This window comes from Urocampus carinirostris, chromosome 16, assembly GCF_059441175.1.
Source record: "Urocampus carinirostris isolate Australia breed hairy pipefish chromosome 16, RoL_Ucar_1.0, whole genome shotgun sequence".
Lineage (NCBI taxonomy): Eukaryota > Metazoa > Chordata > Actinopteri > Syngnathiformes > Syngnathidae > Urocampus > Urocampus carinirostris.
Window position 1 is genome coordinate 35,961,888 of NC_142364.1, and position 20,067 is coordinate 35,981,954.

At 40.0% G+C, this 20,067-nt stretch overlaps 1 protein-coding gene and 1 pseudogene across 2 annotated transcripts in view; both read left to right on the forward strand.

Moving 5' to 3' along the window:
• The window catches only part of LOC148351212 (solute carrier family 12 member 2-like), a 138,375-nt gene that overhangs the window by 11,257 nt on the left and 107,051 nt on the right, over nt 1-20,067 (forward strand). The window lies entirely within an intron of this gene.
• LOC148351213 (U2 spliceosomal RNA) lies at nt 6,944-7,063 on the forward strand (annotated as a pseudogene).

A 20,067-nucleotide genomic window follows, 5' to 3' on the forward strand; every position in this document is an offset into this window, starting at 1 on the left:
CAACACGTCAACACCCCCGCAATGAAAGTGCTGCGCTAAAATCTTAAGGACGTACTACTACTGCTGCTGTGGATTATGGCCCAATGATCAAGTCGTCAAAATGACGGACGCCCTTAAATGTTTTCGCTACCTCAAAAAAAAAAAAACCGTCAATGACAGATTGTCGCTTAATGTAACATCTGCAGTGCAGACACAGAAATATAAAAGATGTAAATGTTTATACAGTTTTATTTAACTTAGGCCTAGATGTTGTAACAAAAGGCAGAGTTTAATTTGTTATCATAAATCACCCCTCCTTATAAATAAAATATGTAATTTCGGGCCCCTTTCGGGCCGAGCCAGCAAATCCAGTTAATTAGTCGGGCTCGGTCCGGGTCGGGTTTAATACCCCTCGGGCCTGCATCAGGCTCGGGTGCTTTTCTTTGGCCCGATCTTACCTCTAGGCTCTACATGGCGCTACACGGCCCTCGATGGGGGGGAAATGGGTAGGTGGGACCTGTGGGGGTTAGGGGGCGGTGAAGCGGAAGCCACGTGGACCCAGCAGTGGCAGCCGTGGGCTACGAGTCCACTCCGTACGGCCAGAGTAAGCCGAGAGCCTTCCCGGCTTAGCATGGTGCTCGTGGCGCACGTTAAAGCTAGATAGATAGATAGATAGATACTTTGTTCATCCCCGAAGGGAAATTCACATTTCCAGAAGCATCCCTGATCTGAGAACAAACAATCGAGAACAATCGAAAATAACACGGGAGCTGCTGGAGTGGCTGCCATTCGTGACGGCGCCGGAAGAAACGATTCAATTTGAATCATGTACAAACAAACAAACAAAATATTTATGTTTCAATAAGTGGAAAATGGGGGGAAAATAATTTCTCATACTGAAATAACCAGGTAAAACTAATTTTAAGTTACCTGTCCAAATGAATGTTGTGCCATCTCACCTTTCCCACTCTCTCTCCTGCAGTTGACTTGCTGCTGCTCGCTCCTGAAACTAATACTTACCTCTTTGTGTATTGCCTGCATATGGCGACACCCTGGATCGTAGGATTTCAGCCCTTTATCACAAAAGTCTCAAAGGGTTGTAAACAAAACAAAAACAACAAAATAACTGGTAAACTATAACATCAGCTATATAATATATTTGCACGCACGAGGATTTATAAAGTAGTTTAGATAGATTAGATTACAGTTGGATTAAATTTTGTTGAATGTACAAGAAAAAGGTTGAAACTGTTTGCTGACGGGATCTCAAAGACTATTATGCATTAAGGTGATGAAGCGGAAGCCGCATCAAAAACCGCGCGCCGGTGTTTTGCCCAAATCCGACTCCCGTACAAAATCTCTTCACCCCCCCCCCCCCCCCCCCTCGCGTGAACGCGCATTCTGTTTCGCTTCCGACAGGCCGTTGCGGTGTCGTGCTTATCGCGCCCGAAAGTAGGGGCTCGCTCGTGACTAATAAGGATAAGAGGTGCAGGTAATGGGATGAGATGGGATTTTTTTTTCTTTTTGAAGGGGCGTCGCTACTTCGCAGATTTTCACTTTTTGCGGGTGGCTTTGCTCCCCATTAAACAGATCTAAAAAATAATTTAGAATTTTTATTATTATTATTATTTTTTTTTTAATTTGTTTTTTTTTGTCATTGAAGGGGCGTTGCTACTTCGCAGATTTTCAGTTTTTGCGGGTGGTTTTGGTCCCCATTAACCGGGTCTAAAAAATAATAATTAAAAAAAAAAAAAATCGCAGATTTTCACTTATCGCGGGTGGTTTTGGTCCCTTAACCGCGATAACCGAGGTCTTACTGTTCATGGTTTTTGCATAATATATATTCTCATCTCATCTCATTAGCCGTACCGCTTATCCTCAGTAGGGTCGCGGGGGGGCTGGAGCCCATCCCAGCCATCTTCGGGCAGTGGGCAGGGGACACCCTGAACTGGTTGCCAGCCAGTCGCAGGGCACACGGGGACAGACAACTCATTCGCTCATTCACACCTAGGGACAATTTGGACCGGCCAATTCACCTGAAATGCATGTTTTTGGAATGTGGGAGGAAACCGGAGTGCCCGGAGGAAACCCACGCAAGCACGGGGAGAACATACAAACTCCGCACAGAAAGTCTGGAGCTGGATTTGAACCCACGACAGGTTCCCATGACAAGAACTGTGCCGCACAAGCGCTAACCACTGCGCCGCCGTGCTGCCCATAATATATATTTCATTGGTATATTTCAATTATTTTCTGAGAAGGCATTTTTAAGGCAGCCTGTCTCCTTTTTGACTTCATGAGCTTTAGAGTCATGTGAAGAACATCTGCAACCTAGCGAGCCAATCACCATTTTGGTTCACGTGTTAATTTGTCAAAGGGGTCATGAGTCTTTCAAGCAAAGTTTTGATAGTTTTTGTGGAGAAGGTCTAGGCGTTGTGTCGCAGGTGGTTAGCAGTAATTGTGCAAGAGAGGATGAGCAGCCTAAAAGGGGATAACTGGCAGAAAAACACTCTGAAAGCTAACTTGGGTTTAATTAGGACGGATTAAAGAAAGGCGGGCTTGGGTGACCAAAAACCATGTGGTGAAACCAACAACAAACAACGGTTACAGCGACAAAAGCAAACCTAGTCGGGAATAAACCAATACACTGGCTTATTGGGAGCAAAGAAAACGGGAAGCTTTCAGCAGCCCCCACGCTAATTTGGAGCTGGCCAGACAATATTACACCAACCGTTACACATGGCGAAAAACAAATGAAAAGCCACAATCCCCACCCAAATAGAAGGAACGCACACTAAAACTTGTAGGTAAATTTACCTCACGCAGCTTTTGGTGGTCTGAGCACGTAACTCAGACAAAACCGTCACAAGGCACCCAACGACAGGGTAAACAAAGTTCCTATTCCTCCAAGCAGAAATGAGCTGTATGCGATTGTTGTTCACTACAATCCTTATATGTTTTGGAGCTTACTCTTATGTGGTGTCTACAGGATTTGCAATGCTGAAAGTGATGTGTTCCTTCGATGATGTCACAGCTGTAGAGGAAACAAGCTAGATGGGTCAACTTTAAGACCATATTTATCGAGACCGGTGCGTGGAATATTTCGCAACATAGCTGTACAATTGTGTGGAGGAATATTACATGTTCTGTGCCAAATTGAAAACAATTGTCTTTATGAATACCTTTAACAGTATATGGTGATAATACCCCGAAAATGCTCAAAGATAACTGCTGAGTACTTCCAAAAACGACACACAGACCAGATAACAAGTTTTATGTCTTTTGCTTGAAGCAAGACTAAGCACTGCTTGTATCTTACCAGCTGGAACACCGTAGTACCAAGTTGAAAAATATGTTCTGTAATATACTGTATTTTCTGGACTATAAGGCCCACCCAAATATCCCAAATTGGCCAGTAATTTGAACATGCGCCTTGTAATCCAGTGTGCCTTTCATGCGAACAAAATTGGAAATGTTTACTTATGTATGCAATTATTGATCAGTCAATAATGCTGACCCCATTGCGCATTAATGGTGGCTATGGTGCTTGAACCGGATGACGATGGGAAAAACACTAATTCTTAACCACCAGTCCGCTAGGGATATTAATGGCTATTATAGAATTGCATAACATTGAATGCAATGGGAATCACACCAGAATCATGGCGGGGAGCGTTTAATTCGATCAACTAAACTGTTCAAGATACAAACGCCACATGAAAATGCATTAGGTCATATCCCTTTATCAGTCATTATCAGTTTTTAGTTAAGGTACCATATATGCCGTTCGCTTTATTTAGTTCAGAATGGCCAAATTATTTCCCACAATACTCTTATTGTCATTTAGTTTAGAATCTCGCGCAGATCGTGATGACTGAGTGAGTTGTCTGTACAACGGATCTGTTTAATGTTTGACAATATTTTCACGGCTTAGGCCAATAACAACAACAATTTGGTACCATGACTAAAATTTGTGTGGCGATGATATAAGACCTACTGTAATGGATTTCCATGTGTCGTTTGTATCCCGGGAGGTCTAGAACAGGGGTCAGGAACCTTTTTTGACCCGAAGAGCTATAAAAGTGAAGACATTTAAAAACATTTTTGAGAGCGCCATACCATATTTTTTAAGACAAAATTCAACAAAACTGTCAAAGCTGCTCTCCAGACAAAATAATTCTTCGGTAGGGCGGGCGAGGCAAGGAAGGCCAGAACCGTGTAGTGGAAACGGGCGGTATTATTTCACTGTGTTATGTTTGATGATTTGATAAAATCTATTAAATAAGATTGCCAGAGCCTGTTTCCCTGATCAATATAAATATACCACTTCACATTTGTCTCCCTGCCTCAGTCAAGAAAGTTAAGGTTCATTTTGACCATTATTGTTGTCCTTGATAATGGTTATAAAACAAGGTGCAAGTTCTCTTGTAAAAAAAAGTATATCGTAGTACAACCACTAGCAAAAAGTATAGAATCGACAGTCTTGGGCAAGCCCTCGTTCAGACATTTTATTCTGTGGGAGAAAACTCAGATCACAAACATCAAACAATTATAAGGTAATTCCAAAGTGCAACATATTGGCATTCAGAAACAGTAAGATAAACTAGATAAAGAGTTTTGATGGATCTGGAAGATGATACGGGGATAAAGCATAACGTTTTTAACTACTGGGAGAGCTGTATTTGTATTTTTTTACTCTGTATTGGCAAGATGATTTGAGATGGTCCCATTCAAAATGAATGGGAAATTCTGTGTTTTTAAATCGTCAGTTATGTCGTCGTGGTGACGGATATCGGTAACCCAAAAGATGGCACGCTACTCCCATTCGAGCTGGAATTTTTGATGTATAATACATCATGTTACTCTAAAAAACCTGGAAGGAGACAAAGTTTTTTTCAGCAGGATCTTAAGTAAATACTAGACAATTCCCGCGGCAATTGTAAGAGTTGTGATTGATCTGGAAGATGATCCCGGCATGTATATACAACCCCGGTTGTAAGCATTATGAGTTAGCATAAAGATTTTAACTCGGAGAGATATTTCTGTCATTTTTTTACTTGGTTCTGTGGGGGGACTGGCAAGTTCATTTGAGATGGGCTCACAACCGTTAGCAACAAGGATATGCCTTGTGGAGGTCTAAAAAACACATTCATGGTAATCACATAGTAATTAACACTGTTATTACACATTAAAAAAATTAAAATGTACACGTTTGAGAGGAGCCATTCTATTTGAATCGGCCCATCCGGAATGCATTGAGCCCATTCAATTTGCTGAGTCGTTAGCATATTAGCATTAGAATAATTTTTCAGCATGAAGAAGTTAGCATTTAGCCGTTAGCATAACTTTTTAGCATGTATCCGTTAGCATAACTCATCAACATGAGGCCATTAGAATAATTTGTAAATATGAAGTCGTTACAATATTGCCGTTACCAAAATGTTATAGCATGAAGAAGTTAGCATTTAGCCGTTAGCATCACTGTTTAGCATGTACCAATTAGTATAACTCATCAACATGAGGCCATTAGCATAATTTCTAAATATGAAGTCTTCAAAATATTGTCATTCCCAAAAAATTTTTAAGCACGAAGAAGTTAGCATGTAGCCGTTAGCATCAGTTTTTAGCATGTATCTATTAGCATAACTCACTAACATGAGGCTATGAGCATAATTTGTAACTATGAAGTTGTTAGAATATAGCCATTACCAAAATTTTTAGTTAGCATTGCCGACAGTGTTTACAGCTAGCTTGCACTTATACTTGGGCTGGCTGTGCCAGCCCAGCCCAACCCATTGCCAACAGTGTTTACAGCTAGCTTGCACTAATACTTGGACTGGCTGTGTTTACAGCTAGCTTGCGCTAATGTTTGGGCTGACTACGCCAGCCCAACACTTTGCTAGCGGCGCACATAGCTGTTATCATCCTCTCGCTAGCATACACTCTTTGGAATTCATCATTTACCCATGGTTAAAGGTAATGTAGGTTGGGCCCCCTCAAGCCACCCTGGACAGTCCCTGATTACTATGATTACCCCCAGGAAAGCCCTGTTTGCCATGGCTACCCATTGATTTGTATGGGCCTATGTATTCTGGACGGGTGATATCAAATCCATTCATTCCGGATGGACTTTTTTTTTTTTTTTTTTTTTTTTTTGGTCTCCGGTGACTCGTATGGCTTCTCCATATTGTCGCACAAGAGTCCCGATCGGGCCGGAAGTTTTGGTATATGAATCATTGGGCTTTGCAAGCACAACTACCGTAAATTCCGGACTATAGAGCGTACCTGATTATACGCCGCACCCATCACATTTTAAGGGGAAAACCGATTTTGTCCATACACAACCCGCACCTGTATATTAGCCGCATGCACCCACATCAAATAAACACGAAATTAATCCAAGCCAAACTACAAGTCCCGCGATTGAAACTAAATGTCCTTCATTGAAGCACACAGTCCAAAAATCACAGCCGCCAAATTGAACGTAAAATTATATAGGTACTTAAAATTTGTTGCAGACCTGCAGATTCTGGGTGCCCGTTGATAGTAATCCAAGGAAAAATGTATATTTCCAAAGGTAAGGGTGGGAAAAATATATATCCATTATTGTCCGCCGTGTCTACAAAAACTCACCTTAACCGGTCCACACTTTAACATCAGCCCGTGTTTGCTCCGCCCCTCTTTTTTTAATTTGCTCGTGCAGAATAAGTGTCTCAAATAAATACAAATAAATACATTACAAAAATATACCGTTGCAAATACATATTACACATATTTACAAATAAAGACGGTACATCGAGAGAGTTTTCAAAGCTAGAATAATAATAATATAACTTTCATCCTAAACCGTGCCTTTGGGAAATAGCCTCACGCTACTAACAAGACGCTCACACACCTGCAAATTAATCTGTTAAGGAAATGAATGCCGTAATTGTGGTTCTGAAATTATGTACTATCTATGTAGTTACCTCATTGTATACCTTGATCTTTGACTTTTGCAACCCGGAGATGGAATAAGAGCTTGCTCTGTCCACGCCACGCATCGGTCCGGTATTGCAGTACCTCCGGGAACGGTGCATTCGCAATGATCGCAGCAAGGCTTTAGGGCTAGGACCTTAGCTTGGCCTTTTGGCTGAGAGTAAGTGTCCCGGCTCCTAGGCTTTGTAGCGTATTATGAACTGACCGATAACGGATAATGGATAATGAATAACGAAGATAGAACAATAATCCTTAAAAACCCCATCAGGGCAGAACATTTGCTTCTTCCTCCTTGGTAATGACATCTAAGTTGTCTTTCTTAACGTTGTAAAGAAACTTTATCATGATGACGTCATTACACGCTCCCTTACTTCAATACAACCCAGCAATATGCCCGTTTGCCGTCAATATGGAAGCTGCGTAATGAGCCTTATTTTGTCCAATTTGCACAATGAGGGTATGTTTACGTTCATAAGTTGTGATCTTCCTTGGCGCATATGTTCCACCGGTCTAAATCTTACCTCTCATACTCGACCGCCGCTGGCGGCCGTTAAAAAAAATTACATAAATTGGTCGCATCTCTGAATAAGCCGCAGGGTTGAAAATTTTGGAAAAAAAGTAGCGGCTTATAGTCCGGAATTTACGGTAATCACGAACAGTGTTTACAACTAGCTTGCGCTAATGTTTGGGCTGACTACGCCAGCCCAACACTTTGCTAGCGGCGCACATAGCTGTTAGCATCCTCTCGCTAGCATACACTCTTTGTAATTCACCATTTACCCTTGGTTAAAGGTAATGTGGGTCGGGCCCCCTCAAGCCACCCTGGACAGTACCTGATTATTATGACTACCCTCAGGAAAGTCCTGGTTGCCAGCGCTACACATTGATTTGTATGGGCCCATGTATTCCGGATGGGAGATTCTCAAAACCCATTATTCTGAATGGGGACTTTTTTTGGTCTCAAAACTCGTATCGCTTATTCCTATTGTCGCACGAGAGCCCTGATCGGGCCGGAATTTTTGGTATATGGATCGTTGGGCTACTCCAAAAGCTCTGGGAGGAGTTCCCCACGGAATTTTGGCGGAAGAAGATAGATATAATAATAATAATATTTTCGGGGGATTATATTACTTGTGCTTGCGATATAATCACTATTTAGCACTACTATAATCACTTTTTAGCATGTATCCATTAGCATAACTCATTAACATGAGGCCATTACCATAATTTGTAGATGTAAAGTCGTTAAAATTGTGCCATTACCAAAAATTTTTAGCATGAAAAAGTTCGCATTTAGCCGATAGCATCACTTTTAGCATGTACTCATTAGCATAACTCATCAACATCAGGCCATTAGCATAATTTGTAAATATGAAGTCTTTAAAATATTGCCATTACCAAAAAAATTTAGCATGAAGAAGTTAGCATTTAGCCGTTAGCATCACTTTTCATCATGTAACCATTAGCATAACTTATCAACATGTACCCATTAGCATAGTTTGTAAAAATGAAGTTGTCAAAATATAGCCTTTACCAAAATTTTTTAGCATTAAGAAGTTAGCATTAAGCTGTTAGCATCACTTTTTAGAATGCATCTGTTAGCATAACTGATTAACATGAGACCATTAGCATAATTTGTAAATATGAAGTTGTTAAAATATAGCCATTATCAAAATTTTTTAGCATGAAGAAGTTAGCATTGCCTTCAGTGTTTACAGCTAGCTTGCGCTAATACTTGGGCTGGCTGCGCCAGCCCAACCCATTGCGAACAGTGTTTACAGCTAGCTTGAGTAAGCATAGCATCAACCTCTCTTTGCTAATACTTGGGCCGGCTATGCCAGCCCAACTAATCACCAACAGTGTTTACAGCTAGCTTGCGGTACGCCAGCCCAACACTTTGCTATAGGCGCACATAGCTGTTAGCATCCTCTTGCTAGCATCCACTCTTTCGAATTCACCATTTACCTTGGTTAAAGGTAATGTGGGTCGGGCCCCCTCAAGCTACCCTGGACAGTCCCTGATTACTATGACTGCTCCTGGTAAAGCCCTTGTTTCCATGGCTACCTATTGAATTGAATGGGCCAATGTGCAACTACACAACTGCTTACAGCACTTGGCAATGTAGTCGTGCCTTGCTGGAGCAATCACAAATAATAATAATAATAATAATAATGGTAATCTGGAAGAGATTACTAGTTGTGTGGCAAGGCCACTCCCAACACATTACAACTGTGCTTTCAGCTCAGTTAGTAATTTGTGTGTGTTGCATTGCCATCACAACTAATGAAGAAAAAACATTGCAATGGTCAGTAAAAGTCACTTTTACAGAGCAAGTGCAGGGACATAATCATGCAATATTTTTTCCTCAGAATTGAGTGATTCCATATTTCTTTCCCTGCACTTGCTCTATAAGAGTGACACACACTCATCGCCAAACAGACGAAAAAACTTATTTTTCAATGGGAAAAACACGGAATGGAAAAAAAATTCTGTACAATACTGATACCTGCCGTTATGAGTATGGGCCCCGATAATCAGAACGGGCGCTTATCCTGCACTCAAACAGAAATCAAAATAAAAACTTAATACATTTTTATTTTCAAACTGTCTTTTTTGAAGTTCATAAGTATGGGCTTCATTTTAGCGCCACACTGAATTGTCTCAGAAAACTAAAAACATCCATGGCACCAATCACCATTCTCAATCTACTAGCGTTTTTATTTAACAAAAAAAAGCAACCACATTATAATCGCATTTTTTGTGAGTACCTAAACAGCCTATATTTTGTCATTCTGAAAGTAGACGAATAAATTGATGCTTACTGTCTTAAATGTAACTTAACATAACATGATCAACGACAAAATTATCTTTCCAATGTAAACTAGACTATATACAGGAGAGCATCACACCCATACCAATTTTGAATAAGGTGTGTGTGTGTGTGTGTGTGAGCGTGTTTTTAAACAAATTTGTAATTAATACAATTGGATAATTTGAAGATTTTTTTTTTGTGAAAGAAATGTGAAGTACAGGATTTTAGTAGAGCTCTTTAAATGTTTTGCTTCCTTTCTCTTAAAGTCATATTGTTGAATAATGCATCATAAGAATTTAGAGTTCACTAGCGCATATTAATTTTATGAATTTTATTCTCATCAATAACAACGTTGTAAAACATTGTACGCAACAGGATTTGACGAGGTACTCCATTGGTATGCTGAAATATTGCGTTCATTTTGGTCAAGGGTATTTTGTAAAAACAAAACTTCTATTGTGTAATAAAAACTTTATAAAGAAAATGAGATAAAAGACTGTCAGGATAAATAGCCCCAAAAATATTATAATGTGTTGCTTAGAGCCTGGACTAGGTTGAAAAATGGTTGGTTGGATGTTCTTCCCGTGTCTGCGTATGTTTCCTCCGGGGCGTATGTTTCCTCCGGGGATTCCGGTTTTCTCCCACATTCCGAAAACATGCATCTCAGGTTAATTGGTTGGTTCTTAATTGTTCCTAGGTGTGTGCGTATGAACGGTTTTATGTTTCTCTGTGCCCTTCAACTGGCTGGCAACCAGTTCAGGGTGTCCCCTGCCCACTCCCCGAAGTTGGTTGGGATGGGCTCCTACCCTAGTGAGGATAAGTGGCACAGAAAATGGATGGACGTTTGCCTGGATCCTTTAATCACTAGGCACCATTTCCTGTGGTGTTTCTTGGCCGAGTACACCTTGCTGGCGCCCATCCCTCTCCAAACCATGGTGCAATTGAAATTATTTGGGGGAAAAAAAATCTCCAATAAGATTTTTCTGTTTTGAGCGCTAGTTTAGGGTGGCCATGTCACTGTTACTCCTTGCACCAGAGTCAAAGAGGTGAGAAGAGTCCTTTAAAATGTTAACCTCAATTAATGAATTTTTCTCTGAGTGAGTAAAAACAGAGATGGAGGAGACTCTTTGACACATTTGCTAATATGATCTTACCTACCTGGTATGCTACAATGAAAGATTGCGGTTGTTTTGGTCAAAAACAAAACTATTGTGTTTATTTGGTCAGAGTTTAATCCATTAATACGAAGTCTAACACATTTTAAAGATGGCTAGAGCACAGTGTTTCATCAGGCTGTGAATGACCGCTAGTTGATAAAAATCAGGATTATCTGAACACTTGGCAGCTGTATGGACTTTCATTTTAGAGGTTACAATGACCTTGGCATTTTATTGCCTCACACTGGCATATTTTCATGCGTGTGTAGCTACAAATCTGGGATGGAAAATCCACTATGTCAATTGATGGCTGCTCACAGTAATCAATAAGTCTCTGCTGTTGGAGTAATAAGCGCTGAGTGGTTACATTTATTTGAAGGGGAATCACATTTTCTACTGTTAGGGAGCTAAACCAGAATGGAAATCTAGTTTGCCTAAATGCATCACAACCCCTACCAAGCAATAACATGCAAAATGAGAGAAACTAAAATATAAAGACTCTTGTCACCATTGCTTAACAATCTAGTGCTGGAATGGTTTTCAATTCAGCTCTCAGGACACCTTTTTCCTCACAATGTCTTAGCTGTGGAATATATACATTATATATTATAAAATGTAATATTAAAGGTAGCAATTCTTTTTTTTAACATGCGTTTTGGTTATGCTCTTTTTTTTCCACAACCACCATCAATAAAAACACAGCACTTCTACTCACTGTAGTTACCTTTCACTTTTGCACCCCAGAGAGCATGTTATAATCTACAGCAGGTGTCTCTAACTCAATTTACCTGGGTGCTGCCAGAGACAGTGTGTATTATTCAGTGTGATTTATATTGGTAAGAATTTTGATTTTGAATAATTGGCATTAGTTAAATAATTTTAAATACTTGGTAGGTCAGGAAATTTCCATTAGTTTCACATAAAATGAGCCACACCTACAGAGAGATGCCATCTTGCTGTTGCGGATACACCAAAAAGAAAAACACAAGAAAAATAGTGCTTTATGTTCACGGAGTAACCATACTTTTCATACATAGTTGTGATTTTTAGCACTCGTGTTCGGTATTAGAAAGAACACTGCCTAATTTGAATTTTTAACTACCTAATGTTAAAACACACTGTTCCCTCAACCTTGTTATTATTGCGGTGCCTCAAATTATCATCCTGAGGGCCGCTCCCAGGATGAGAGTTTGAGACCCCACTATTTTTACGATTGTAAGGCTCGCATTAAAGTATTATTTTCTTATGTGTGTTGCGCCCAGTCCTGCGGCGCTAGGTGTGTGTTGTGGACGTGCAGTCGAGAGGCAGCATGAGAACTTTGAGGGGGAGTTGTGAGCATTGAACATTTTCCCAATAAATAGTGATTAGCAGGATGTTAAAGAGAATGTGTGTATTAGAATTTAAAATTTGTCCAACATTTAAAAAAAAAAAAAAATCCATTTATCAAAGACTCGAGTTCTTGACTCAAAAAGTCTAACAATGCGGTATTGAGTACGGTCAATTTGATGTAATGACAGTGGTGTTGCTATTTTTAGGTTTCTTGTTTTCGTCATGGAAATCTTGCTTACATCCTTTAAGATTCAACCGTTTACCAGAAGTCTTAAGACATATTGCTTATTTACCAGTGCTCATTGAGGAAAACACTTTACAAACATTAGTTTCTACATGAGTATTATTGAATTGAATAGTGTTTGCCATTGATATCAACGTTGTGAAACAATCTACGCAACGAGATTGGCCATGGCAGTCCAGGTTAAACATGTAATAAAGACCTTAAAGAGATAAAAGATAAAATACTGTCAGGATAAATGGGCAAAATGGAACAGTAGAGAATTTTGACAATACGACACAGATAAGTCATTAAAAGTACTGTACACTTGATAGGGATTGACTGATATGGGTTATTCAGGGCTGATACTGATGCCCATTATTATTTTTAGGAGGCGGCCAATAACCGATATCTATATTTATTTGCTGTAAAAGTCTTGTCATGTTTATTTGTATAGCCCTTAATTGCAATGAATCTCAAAGGGCTGCACAGACCAGACTATTGCAAACTACAGACTATTACACCATCCCCTGATCTAAAACCTACATGAGGGCAAGGAAAAACCTCAGTATGAAGAAAATGAAACCTTTAGAAGGGACCGCACACAAAGTAATTCACCCTGAAGGATGGCCAGGCTGCAATGGATGTGGCATTAAACAATAAAATTAATGTTTTGTCTCGTATTTTTACCCTGATTCTTAAAATTGGTGTAAAAAAATGTTTAATAATGCAAAAAGAAACAAAACTTGTGTTATAAATTCAAATATATTTAGCTCTCTTAAACATTTCAAGGCAAATGAACATGACTATTCTTTCACTTAAACTGAAAACTAACAGTGCAGGAAATAAAATCAGGCTTATCAGCAACTCGTATAAAAGTAAAGTAAAGTAAAACTGAAGTAGCTCCCTGATTATTTTTTAATTTTTCTTACAATAAATAGACAAAAATGTCACTACAATCGACATGACTTAAATTAACTTAATACAAAAAGTGCATGGAACCTTCAATGGAGCCAGCGAATTGAAGAGAGGGCACTCCTGTTTTAGAGCCCTATAGACAAACTAATGTTAACAGCTAATCACTCAGCCTCTCACTTTAGCGTGCTTTGTATGCTCACATTCATTCACAAACACACGCGCTTGATTGACAAACTAATGTTAGTATAAGAACTACCAAATAAGTCTCCACCTGAACCTGCTTCCCTAAAACAAGTATACTACACCTTTTATGCCAAAAGATCAAAGCGGCGCTGCCACGAGCGGCTGCCTTTTCCAGCAGCTGCCCTATTGTTTTATTGTCTGCTCCTATCTTCGGTGTTTTTTTCTTCCCGTTTTGACAACTACACTATGGATTACTTCTATCCTATGGACATGGGTTTTAACGCACAAGAAATGCGTGTATTTAAGGAATTTCAACTCCTTGCCCTGAGGAATTCTCGTGCCGGCGTGATGAAGGGGCCTATCGTGGAGGAGAGCCGGAGCTAGCGAAGCGGCTAGCGGCGTTATGAGTCTTCGGTACCATCCGTAATCATGGTAAATGCGAACTCACGACCAAATAAGATCGAGTGTTGGTGGAAAACATTGAAGCGCACAAGGAGCGCAGTTGCTGTGTTTTGCGGAAACGTGGCTGTTAAAAATGGGATGCCAGGTGATAAGTTTAAACTTAAGTAGACACTCAAAGTAAGAAGAGAAGACATTAATGGATTTTGAACTTGCAAGGAGAACAGGGAGAGAAGCCCTCAGATAGAAAAGTCTAACCAGTTCTACAGACCTTTCTCGGACCCCTTTTTTGGATTACATATCTTAGGTTACAAAAGTCGATCCACTTTAAAGGGTGTAGTAATCAAAGAACAGCCACATGCGTGATAGTAGTCAAACTAATGAGCCTGCATCCTATGAAATCTCGTTTCCAGGTGTCCAAGTCAGTTAGTACTTTGTTCCTTTGTTTCTTTGTTTCCTTATCCTCACTGTAAATGTGGGACTGGAGTCGTCCAATTTCGTTGTCACAGCATATCCCATGTTGTAACAATGACAATAAAGGCATTTTCTATTTTATTCTATTCTATGTTTAGCATTCCGGACGCTAACGTGTAGCTACCCGGAGCAAGCGCAGGGAGGAGGCTGTCGCTTGTTCCTCTTACACAATTTTAAATATATTCAATCGGCCAATTTCATCAATGATAGTGATATCCATAGAATTCCCAAATATCGGTATTGATCAGTGCTGCAACAACGGACAAAATCGATGAATAAAAGTGTTGGCAACTCATTAGATCATCCATTTGTTGTGTCACGTGATTTATGAGCCACCAAGAATGTTAAATCAATTAAAATTAGAGTGCACACCCTTTAGTTGTGATGCTGGGAATTGTGGTACCATTTGGTCCGGCAGAGGGTAACAAGACAGTTTTTATCCAACCATCATCTACACCGCTTATTCTCAGTCGGATCGCGGGGGTGCTGGAGCCCATCTCAGCTATCTACGGGCAGCGGGTAGGGGACACTCTAAACTGGTTGCCAGCCTGTCGCCGGGCACACAGAGACAGACAACTCACTCGCTCATTCACTCCTAGTGACAATTTGGACCGGCCAATTAACCTGACATGCATGTTTTGGGAATGTGGGAGGAAACCGAAGGGAGAACATGCAAACTCCACACAGGAAGGTTCAATATCATGACCTCAGAACTGTGCCGCAGCCGCGCTAACCACTGTGCTGCCAGTTTTCATAAAAGAGCTACAATGGCTTGTGATATTATGTGCCCCCCTTGAACTTTGTAACTTTTAGTCACATTTCAGACTTTAAACATAAATATATAAAATTTCTGGTGAAGCATCAACAATAGTCAAGTCAACTCATTTTTATTTGTATAGCCCTAAATCACAAAGTGTCTCAAAGGGCTTCACAGATTATTACACTATATTACACAGACTATTTTCAACCGACAAGAAGTGTAGGTTATTCATATGCAATGGAGTAGAAGTGAGTTTTAAGTTTAGATTTAAATATTTCCACTGAGGTTGCAGATCGGATCTCAGGGGGAAGAGCATTCCACAGCACCGGTGCCCGGATTGAGAACGCTCTCGAACCAGCAGAACTCTTCTTTGCTCTCGGGATCACCAGAAGACCGGCACTCTCAGATCGTAGGCTTCGGACCGGGACATAGGAGCAGATCAGATCTGAAAGATAAGAGGGAGCAAGTCCATGTATGATTTTGTACAATACTAAGAGAACCTTGAAGTCACATCTTTGCCTAACTGGGAGCCAATGCAGGTTAGCCAAAATCGGTGTTATGTGATCGTACTTTTTTGTCCTAGTTAAAAGCCTCGCTGCGGCATTTTGTACTAGCTGAAGAGACTTGATTCTGGACTTCGGGAGACCGGAGAGTAGTGCATTACAGTAATCGAGACGGGAGGTAACAAATGCATGAATTATAGTTTCCGCATCAGACTGAGACAGTATTGAACGGATTTTAGCAATGTTACGAAGATGGAAGAAAGCGGTTCTAGTAATTTGCTTTACATGCATCTCAAAGGATGGATCAGGGTCAAATATGACACCTAAATTTATAACCGAGTCACTCTGTGTGATGTGACATTTGTCAATGTTCACAACAATAAGTGGGACACAATCATGAAGTGGAACACACTTTATTGGATATTTTAAACTTTTTTAACAGATAAAAAATGAAAAAATGGGTGTGCTAAATTATCCAGCCCCTTTACTTTTAGTGCTGCAAACTCTGTCCAGATGTTCAGTGAGGATCTCTGAATGATTCAATGTTGATCTAAATGACTAATGATGATAAATGGAATCCACCTGTGTCAAGTCTCTGTATAAATGCACCTGCACTGCGATAGTCTCAGAGGTCTGTTTAAAGCAGAGAGCATCATGAAGAACGAGTAACACACCAGGCAGATCCGAGATACTGTTCTGGAGAAGTTTAAAGCTGAATTTGGATGCAAAAAGCTTTCCCTAGCTTTACACATCACAAAGAGCACTGTGCAAGAAATAATATTGAAATGGAAGGACTATCAGACTACTGCAAATCTACCAAGATCAGGCCGTCCCCCTAAACTTTCAGCTTATACAAGGAGAAAACTGTTTACAGATGCAGCCAAGAGGCCCCTGATCACTCTGGATGAATTGCAGAGGTCTACAGCTTAGGTGGGAGAATCTGTCCATATGACAACAATCAGACGTATACTGCACAAATCTGGCCTTTATGGAAGAGTGGCAAGAAAGAAGCCATTTCTTAAATATATCCATAAAAAGTGTCATTTAAAGTTTGCCACAAGCCACCTGGGAGACACACCAAACATGTGGAAGAAGGTGCTCTAGTCAGATGAAACCGAAATCAAACTTTTTGGCAACAATGCAAGACGTTATGTTTGGCGTAAAAGCAGCACAGTTCATCACCCTCAACACACCATACCCATAGTCAAACATGGTGGTGGCAGCATCATGGTTTGGGCCTGCTTTCTTTCAGCAGGGAAGGGGAAGACGGTTAAAATTGATTGGAAGATGGGTAGAGCCAAATGCAGGACAGTTCTGGAAGAAAATCTTATGGAGTCTACAAAAGACCAGAGACTGGGACGGAGATGTCTTCCAACAAGACAATGATCCAAAACATAAAGCAAAAGCTACAATGGAATGGTTCATTAAAAAACATCAAGGTGTTGAATGGCCAAGTCAAAGTCCAGACCTCACTCTAATTGAGAATATGTGGAAAGAACTGAAAACTGCTGTTCACAAACGCTTTCCATCCAACCTCGCTTAGCTCGAGCTGTTTTGAATGGAGGAATGAGCAAAAATTTCAGTTTCTCAATGTGGAAAACGGATGGAGACATACCCCAAGTGACTTGCAGCTTTAATCGCAGGAAAAGGTGGCGCTACAAAGTATTAACTAAAAGGGACTGAATAATTTTACACACACACTTTTTACGTTTTTATTTGTTAAAAAAAGTTTAAAATATCCACATGAAGTGTGTTTCACTTTATGATTGTGTCCCACCTATTGTTGATTCTTCACATAAAATTAGTTATATATCTTTGAAGTCTGAAATGTGGCAAAAGGTCACAAAGTTCCAGGGGGCCAAATAGTTTCACAAGCCACTGTATATATATATATATATATATATATATATATATATATATATATATATATATATATATATATTGAACATTACATTATTTACAAACAAAATTGACATGAAAGTTTAAAATTTGTAGTGTTTGACTGTCTCAAATGTATTATACCTGAGGGATGCCGTAGTTTGGGCCTGAATAGAGATGGGTGATATGACATTATTAAATCGTTAGGAATATAATAAGATTGTGAAAGATGGGACGTTTTTTTAATGTTTGCACGCATAAGCATTACAGTTTGTCACTCATTCCAGTATTTCCACAGCAGTTAATGAACACAAGTTTTATAACCTCTGTCCTAATTACAGTAGAGTAACTTGGTGTCTTACTTAGTAGTTTTGCTCATTGACAGCACATAAGCTTAAGGGGCAAGAAGATAAAGACGTCGGAGGTCCGGAGCCTACAGATTGCTCTAATGCTCTTTGTGAGTGTCAGGAGAGTCAGGTTAATACAAATTTTGGTTATCTCTCAATAACACGTTTTTTTTAATTGTTTTTTTTTTTTTTTTTTCAAAATGACCAATGTAAAACGTGTAACCAAATAATAATGACAACAGGTTACAGTAATCCTTTGCTACAACGCAGTTCACTTTTCACAGTCTGACTGCTTTACATATTTATTATGCATTGTGTTCTGCAATTTAATTGGCTATACAGTCCTTAAGAGATGTTTAAGGATTTTTTTTATTTAGAGCTATTTGTAAAAAGAAATCAATACTTGTTTACAGATTCAGTATACAGTAACTTTTTGATAAGCAAATGCTGGGCCCTGTAAAAATGGGTTTATTTTTGTGATTTTCTTGTGTACTACAGTATTTAACTGTGTAATAATTTTATAAAGTAATGGTTTTCTACTTCAGGAAATGTTGCCTATCACACGAGCGTAACCCCAATCATCGTCTTATAATTGAATCTTGCACCCCTGAATTCTAACAGTAATTTCATTGAGAGCCTCTGAAAGATCCCAAGTCCTAAAGTAGAGGGCCCGAATTCGGGCCGGGTTCGGGCTTAAAATGTTCAACATTATGTCGGGCCGGTCGGGCTTTTTTCTCAGTTTTATTGTATTTTATTTTTCCCCCTTCTTCAAGGGTCTACTCAGCACACACTTACTTTTATTCAGGTTATTTTTTCGATAAAGAAAATGCAGTTAACTCAAAATCACTAAACCCGAATAAATTTCCTTCTCGGTGTTTGGGTAAAAGACGTGCGGCTTCCTCCTTTCCCGTCCTCATGTCGGACGTCATTTCTGCTTCTTGCCAACGGCTCACAAGCTTTACAAATTTACTGCTTTTCAGCCAAATATTTCGCTATTTGCAGCTTGTAATCTGCATAATTATCTTTTCAGTGCCACTTATTTCAGTTTTGTTTGCTGTTTGTCGCCGACATGCGCACTTCAGCGCTCAACCGTTCATTTCGGCACTGCACTTGGAAGTTCACACTTGATTTGAGAGACTCGGCCCCAAGTGACCCCAGTCTGCGTAATTCAGCCGAAACGCACAGTTCTGTGATGACAGGCCGGAGTAAAGCTTCATGTTTACCTTTGTGGCAAATTAAAGCTTCGGGTTTATTTCGGGCTCGTTTATCAAATCAAGTTAATCCTCTGAGTTTGGGCAGGTTCGGGTTTGTTTACCCGCGAGTCTGGTCGGGTTGGGCTGATTTTTTTTAGGCCGATCTCTACCTTACAGTTAAAGTACACTTTTTATGCCATTATTTACTAGAGTGGCCCGTGAGAGGTTTTTCACCCATATGGCCCCTGAGCTAAAAAGAGTTTGACATACTTGGCGTAGAGTTTCAAACATGTTTAGAGGACGTGTGTGTTCTGAACAGAAAACACTGCGGCGACGTCTGGAAACCTTAATAACACCTTCCTAGAGAAGAAATGAGTTGATATTTTTGCCAACATTATTCATATAATATATAGGAGCCAAATGATTTGACAGTACTTAATTCGATATTAACTACAGACTCAGATACTAGGGATATTTTAAATTTCTCACTCATTAGTCAAGTAAATTTGTGAATTTATGCATCCAAATTGAAAAGTGGGGGGGGATCTGTTTCTGTTTCATTGGAGTCGATGGCCCAATTCCATTCCTCTCACTTGGCCCTGAGAACCCTCCAGTGAGGTCCTTCCATAGGGAAGTGCCCTCGGTGAGTGGAGTGCAAAGTGAAGGTGGTTTCCTAAGAAATTGGACGAGACTTGCAAAGTTCCACCCCTGTCCAGGAGATGGCGGTAATATGAATTGGCTGTAGACCTTAGTGATGTATAGGCCTATGTCACATGAAAACAACTTGAGTCTCAACCTGTGGTGTGGCAGTTGGAGAGTTCGTGCAATGTTAAAAATGCCCGCTACAGCTGTGTTGTTACTGATTGCCTGCAAGCTCATCACCTTTTCCGTGTCTTCAATCAACGGACGAGAAATGTGCTATACTGAAGACAGCTTC